Here is a 7,780-nt window from a genome sequence, read left to right on the forward strand (position 1 = left end):
TTTTCCAAAATTATCTGAACATGGAAGGATAGATTAGAAATTGGTACCTGTAAAAAAACTGAGGTTTTTGTTGACTGCAAGTTCAATAACAATGATTTAGTTGGGTCACATGACAGCTAAAAAATATCAATGTATCTTTAAATTGTAGTATTGTTATTTAATATCCAGGAATGGAGGGAGGGAGAGGATAGTTCCAACATACTATTTGCTGTTCAGATTATCGTTGCAGGACCGTGTTCAATTCTGAACACCATAATTTTGGTGGCATGTTGAGAAGTGGGGGCATATCCAGGGAAGGATAACCAGGATGTTGAGGGTCCTAGTAACCACATTCAATGAATAACAGTAAAAAGAATTGTCTTAGACTACCCAGAAAACAAAGCTTTAGGGAAGATGTTAATATATTTGAATTCAACAGTTATTTAAGTTATTGTTTACCTTGGAAAAAAGAAAGCATAGGAAATATATTCAATTATAAAATTATTAGGATCATCTGTGTGCAGAGCATTGTGCTTTAGATTCTGGAGATTAAAATATTAGATAAGACATTGTCCCTGCCTTCATGGAACTTATAGTTGAAGTACTAATTCATCCATTTAGTAGGCATTTATTATAGTATTCTATTATATTAAAGACACTGTATTAACTGTTGAGATCACAAGGATAAATAATGATAATCCTCATCTACAAGTCTTCATTCTATTTGGTGGGGCCAGAAGAAAAATATGATATGATTGCTCTCTCCAAATATCTTAAGTGATGTTCTTTGAAATATAAGTATGTATACATATATATAAATTATTATATTATTATGTTATATATTATATAAGCATATATTATATATCATATAAGTATATATTATATATAAGTACATATACTTTTATATGTTATATATTATATTATATATTATATATAAGTACATATATAAGTATATATATTATATATATGTAATTATACTATATATTAATATAAGTAATGTTCTAAGAAATGTCAGACTTACCAGAAAGGATAACTAGGCCAAATAACTGAAATTTACAGAATGAAAGATTTTAGTTCATCTTCCTAACAATTTGAGTTGTCCAAAAATGGAATGGATATCTTTATGATACTGGTTCTCTGACATTGGAGGCCTTCTAACGGAGGCTGCAAATGTCGAGGATATTAATACATTCATTCCACCATGGAGAGGGTTAGACTTTATAACCTTTGGCTTTCCCAAAGCCAAACTGTAAAGTGGGGTGAATAGTAATAGCACTTTCCTCAGGGGTTTGTTGAGAGGATCAAATGATATGATGTCCGTCAAGTGCTTACTACAGTGCCTGGCACATAGTAGGTGCTTTTAAAATGCTTATTCCTTTCTTCTCCCTTTTCCTCTTCTCTTCCAACTCTGAAATGTTAGACTATGTATCTATCTAAGCTTTTCATATTGTATTGTGTTGTATTCTATTGTATTGCAGTTATCCATTCCACATCGTGACTTTCCCCATCATGGTTTTGATACATCATGGGTTGGCATAAAAAGTTAAATGGGGATTTTGGGGGAGTTTTGCAGAAGCCGCAGACAACACATGAAGGCCAGCAGATGACACAGAGCCTATGACTAAATACTTAACCCAAATTTTACAATAAGATACCACAAACATCCCATAAAAGAAAAAGAAAAAAAAATTCAGACTTCTTTTCTACTACAAAGGGAGGGCTAAAAAAACTTATGCAGATTTTCCAGATTGCAGGTGTGTACCCCCCCTAAGCCTGTGATGTAGAACACAACTGCATATTGTGTTGTGTTATGTTGCAGTGTGTTGTATTGTTTCACGTTGCAACACATAATATTACGCCTTTTAAAAATGAGGATAAATGGGCTTTCTGAGATTAATGAGAAGCTATAAAAAAGTAAAGGAAACATTTTAGGTACCTAAGTGCTTGAAGTTGCCCAAAAGACAAAAAGGGAAACTGTACTTCCTGTACTTTAGAAAAGTCTCGTTTTGCAGATATCGTTTTGTGAGCACCTCACTCTCATTCTTGTTTGTCCTTTGTTCTCAAATAGGATCGTGACATCAGGAAAGTGATGCCATGATTTGCAAGTGAATTGGATTTCAGTGAGGGAGGACTGTGCAAAGTCACCAACCTCACTGTGTTCTCTGGAGCCATCTGGGTCCAGTGGCCAGATGTAGATCAGGATGACAAGAGATGGCCCCTAAGCATCTCACCTGATGATATACAAAGGAAGTGTCTCAGGCTGTACCTCACTCAGGTAACATCTTTATTCTGCAGCCTCTTGCAATGTACAGAACCAATTCTCAATATATTTGTGTTTATTTGTGCATGGCTTAATAAGACTTTTTTCCTTGTTTGTTTCATAGGGTCCTAGGATTAGAGCTGCAAGAGAACTTAGAGATCATTGCCTTTTCCAGATGAGAAAACTGAGGCTCACACACATAGAACTTTGGCTCAGATCTCCTGACTACCACCTTCATGTGTTCAGATTGTGATATCCTCCTGGGAAGTTGTCTTATCTTCCACCTCATTAGTATTCTTCCTTTCATTCTGTGCATAATATGGTACAGTATATGCAGTGGAAGCCTAATAAAGAAGTGCTGTTGATTGATTGCTATAAGAAGGATTAAGCTATAGAGATTAAGCTATCAGTATAATTAAGGTAGAAGAAAATGGCAAACCACTCTAGTATCTTTGCCAAGAAACCACTCCCAAAAGGGGTCACGAAGAGTCGGACACAACTAAAAATGATGAAACAACAAAAATAATTAAGGGATTAAAAAACAAACAATCAAACACAACTTGATTTTAAGGCTTATTTTGCTCTGGGTTGGAAATTCAAGATTTAAGTATTTCCCAAGAGGAAGCTGGTATAAGAGGAGATTTGAACACACAACCATAAGAGCTGGGAAAAGCCTTATGATCCAATACTTAACATGGGGTGGATGATGTTTTAGGGCCAAAATGTTCTGCTGTAATTTTTTTTTAATTTAGCAAAATAAATTAAAAAAATACTTGTAAACTACTGCATTTGAAACCCAGGTTACATAGTTTCCATAATAAAGTTTGCTTTCTTTGTCAAAATTTAATTTAATTTATTTCAATTAATGATAATCTACCTTCTCTTTTTCTCTTTCTTTTCCTCCTCCTTTTCCCCTACTGAAAAAGAAAGGCCAAATACTTGTGACAAATGTGCATAGTCAAAAACCGTTTCCTGAAGTGGCCATGTCCAAAAAAATGTCTGAATCTGCACCCTGAGTCCAACACTGTCAGGAGATGGGTAGCATACTTCATTATGAGTCCTTTGAAATCCTGATTGGTCATTACATTGATCAAAGTTCTTAAGTCTTTCAAAGTTGTTTATCTTTACATTGTTGTTCTTGTATAAATTATTCTTCTAATGCTGCTTACTTTGCTCTTTTTTCATATACATAGTCCTGGGTTTCTAAAAAATAGCCAATTTTGTCATTTCTTCAAGCATGATTATTACATTACATGCATATACCATAATTTGTTCTGTCATTCCCTAGTTTATGTACGTTCACTTAGTGTCCAGTTCTCTGCCAACTGCAAGAGAGCTGCTCCAAATATTTTTGTATTTATATAAGTCCTTTCCCTCTTTATTTGATCTCTTTGGGGTATACTTAGTGTTCATCAAATGCAAGCCCTTTGTGTTTGATTACTTCTGTATATTCTATGCCTAATCTGTTACATCGATTTACTTCTTTATTTCTTCACCAGTACAGAATCACTTTGATGATTACTCTTTTGTATAATTTGAGACGAAGTACTGCTAGCTAGCCTCACTTCCTTTTCACTAAAAAAAATTACTTCCCTTGAGATTTGTTCCTCCAAATGAATTTGATTATTTTTTAATAGCCTTATAAAGTAATCCTTTGATAGTTCATTGGTATGACGCTGAAAAAAAGTAAATTATTTTAGGCTGTATTGTTTTTTTTTCTTATATTGGCTCAACCTATTCATAATCAATTATTATTTTTCTAATTACTTAAATCTATATTTGTTTAATAGAGTGTTTTGTAACAGTATTTTTGTAAGTGTATTCATATAGTTCCTATGGGTGTCTTGGGAGGTAGATGCCCAAATATTTTATACATTCTGTATTTTTTTTTAATGGATTTTTTTCCATTATCTCTTCTTGCTGGGTTTTGTTGGTAGTTTAGAGAAATGCTCATGATTTATGTGGATTTATTTATGTATTGCAATGTTGCTGAAGTTACTAATTATTTCAATTATTTTTTAGTTGACTCTAGGGCTCTCTATGTCAACCATCATATCCCCTGCAAAAAAGGTAATTTGGTTTCCTTTTTATTTACACTTATTCCCTCAATTTGTTTTGTCTTGTTATATTGCTCTAGTCAGCATTTCTAATACTATATGAAATAATAAGTTGATAATGGCCATTTTGGTTTTACCCATGATCTTATTGGAAATGGCCTTTATTTTATTCCCATTGTACATTATGCTGGCACTTAGTTTTTGAGAGTTACTACTTATCATGTTAGGAAAGGTTCAGTTATCTTTATGCTTCCTAGTGTTTTTTTTCCTAAACAGGAATGGGCATTGTGTTTTGTCAAAAACTTTTTCTGCATCTAATCATATAGTCATTTTTTTGATTCCTATTATTAATATGATCTGTTATGTTTTTAATTTTATTGATCCAACCTGCATTTCTGGTATAAATCCAACCTGGTCATAGTGGGCAATCTTTGTGATATAATGCTTTTGTCTCCTTGCTAGTGCTTTATTTAAATATTTGTGTCAATATTCATTTGGGCTGTTACTCTATAGTTTTTTTCCCCTCTGTTTTGACTCTCCCTGTTTTAGGTATTGAGACCATATTTGTATCATAGAAGAAATTTGGTAGAACCTGTTCTTTTCTTATTAAAAATTGCTTTTGTAATATATGATGTAATTTTACTTTAAATATTTGATACAATTTATTGGTAAACATGGTCCCAGTTACTATTTTTCTTTTGAAAGAACATTTATGGCTTATTTTCATCATCTTGTCCTGTGTCCACCTTTGCTTTTAAATCAATAGCTATTAAGTTGAAATTTGTCTTCAAAAAAATTTTTTTTTGCTTATGCTGATCATAAGAACTACAAGGGAGATTGCCAACTATGCCATGAAATGATGTTTCTTTTTGCTTTAGATGCATAATGAAACCATATCCATCACTCCTTTTATTTATTTCTCCCAATAAAGTCTGTGAGTTAATCTCCCATGAAGTTGCAACTTCAATATACATCTGATCTAATTTATAATGAAAATTGAATTCATAAGTAATTTAGGATGAAAATGTTAATATTGATTTAATTTAGTTGCTACAATCAATCAGTAAGCATATATTAAGCTTCTATTATTTGTCAGTCATTGTCAAGGACTGAGAATACAAAGACACCCAAAAAAATGGTCCCTGCCTTCTGACCTACTTAAACAAGCTATTGATGCTGGAAAAAAATGGATAAAGGAACTGACATCAACAAAAACTAGAACTATTTTTTTCTATCCTTTTTATTATTTTTACTAGTATTTTATTTTTCCAATTACATGTAGAGACGATTTTCAACATCTATTTTTCTGAAGATTTTGAATTCCAATTTTTTCTCCCTTTCCCTCCCTTCCCCCTTCCCCAAGACATGAAGCAATCTAATATAGTTTATACATGTGCAATCATGTAAAACATATTTCCACATTAGTCATGCTGTGAAAGAAGAAACAAAACAAAAAGAAAAAAACATGAAAAAACCAAGAGAAGTGAAAATAGTATGCTTCAATCTGCATTCAGACTCTATCAATTTTTTCTCTGGATGTTATCACCATTTTCTAAGGAGTCTGACTTGTAAAGTAATTGTTTTAACAAGAAGTCCCCAAAAGCCTCAAAAGCTCAGCTAGCAATCACTGATCTTCTTGCCAAGAGGAAAGAGAGATGGTAGCCAATGGCAGCACAAATTTAAACTATAAACCAAATTGTAGGAGATATTTAGTAAATGTTTTTTGTTTGATTGATCATATGAAGGAAGATTAACAGAGTTTTGGGCTAACTAAAATATAATGTAAAGGTAAGAGGTTTTGTTGCTGTTAGATAGGTATAATAAAGACAGGAACTTAGACTCTGCCTTCTTAACCTGGCCTATTCATATGCTAATAGAAAGACATTTGGGCATGAGGCTAACCTAGTTCTCTGGATCTCCACACACATGCTATAGATTTTTGGAAGGAAGAATCCTAAAATGGGTTAGAGAGCATAGGATTACAATCAAAGATATAAAAAAAAATAAATTTTTTTCCTACTCCAATTTATATAGTTGTCTTGGACCTCAGACCAAGAATTAGCACCAGACAAAGGGTAGTCAAAAGAATAGACAATCTTAACCTTGGAGTATTCTGCTGATGTTTGTTGACTGTCTTGTTGGACAAGGAAGCTCACTGCTTTTGCCTATGATCTAAAGGGACATCAGCTTGCCTTCGTAAAGAGAGGTTTTCTAGCTATATTTCAGGAGCAGAGAGCAGCAAATGGCCCTGAGGAGTTAAAACCCAGAAGATGGTAGCAGAGAAATCAGTGGAGGCAACCAATAGGTGTAACAAAAAGCAGCACAATGACTTTGCCAGAGGATTCTGGCAACTTTGCAGCAGCAAAGGTATTAGTTTCCATAGCCACACATGTGCCCTGGTCAGATATGTTCTTATGTCCTTAATGTGTATTCCCTTGTCACATGTGTTTGCTACGTTTGTGCCCTTCTCCATTGATGTACAGTAATGTATATCTAAGCAGGGATGTCTTTTGTTTTGAACTATTGTGTCTTCTGACTGACTGATAAAAGTAAATGTGTTGGTTGAAGCTGATGAGGGCAGCTAGGTGATGTGGAGGACAGAAGGTTGGAGTTGGAGTCAGGAAATGTGACATATCCTGCCTCACATACTCACTAGCTATGTGAGACTGAGCAGGTCACTAAATCTCTTTCTGCCTCAATTTCTTCATCTATAAAATGGTGATGATAATAGCACCTGCCTCAAAGGGTTGTTATGAGTCTCAAACAAGATAGCATTCTTATATACATACAGATATGTATATTTTTGCAAGCCTTAAAATGCCAAATAAATGTTAGCTATTATGTTATTATTGTGAGCTATGGTTTCAAAACTAGAAGAGATTTTTCTGTGGACCAGTGCATAAAGGGGTCCTTAGGGCATCCTACATGTAAAATCTCATGTAGAAAATTGTTGTCAGTATCATTGTATTAAGTGGTGAAGTAATAGAAGGAAAAACAAATTTGCTATGTAAATCATACTATGGGAAGCTAGATGGCTCAGTGGATATGGCACTGGGCCTGGAGTCAGGAAGACCTCAGTTCAGACCTGGTCTCAGATACTTACTAGCTGGGTGACCTTAGGCAAGTTCACTTCGCTTGCCTCAGTTTCTCTATCTGTAAAATAAGCTGGAGAAGGAAATGGCAAGCCACTCCAGTGTTTCTGCCAAAAAAACCCCAAAAGGTCATGAAGACTTGGACACAACTGAAAAATGACTAAATAACAACAAAAAGCCATAGTATTCAGTGACTTCATGAGTTCATCATATGTATAATTTCATGTTATGAAAACCTTTCCACCACATTTTAAATAGACTGGTTTGAGGGAGTATACAGATCTTCCCATAATTCTCAAAACCTCACACTGTAATTTCTTATAATGCATTACTATAATCTATTACTTTCATATAATGCAGTTTGCTTGGCCATTACCCCGGTTGATGGGTAC

The sequence above is a fragment of the Vombatus ursinus genome, unplaced genomic scaffold (genome assembly GCF_900497805.2).
Source record: "Vombatus ursinus unplaced genomic scaffold, bare-nosed wombat genome assembly UNPS02014781.1, whole genome shotgun sequence".
In the NCBI taxonomy this organism is placed as follows: domain Eukaryota; kingdom Metazoa; phylum Chordata; class Mammalia; order Diprotodontia; family Vombatidae; genus Vombatus; species Vombatus ursinus.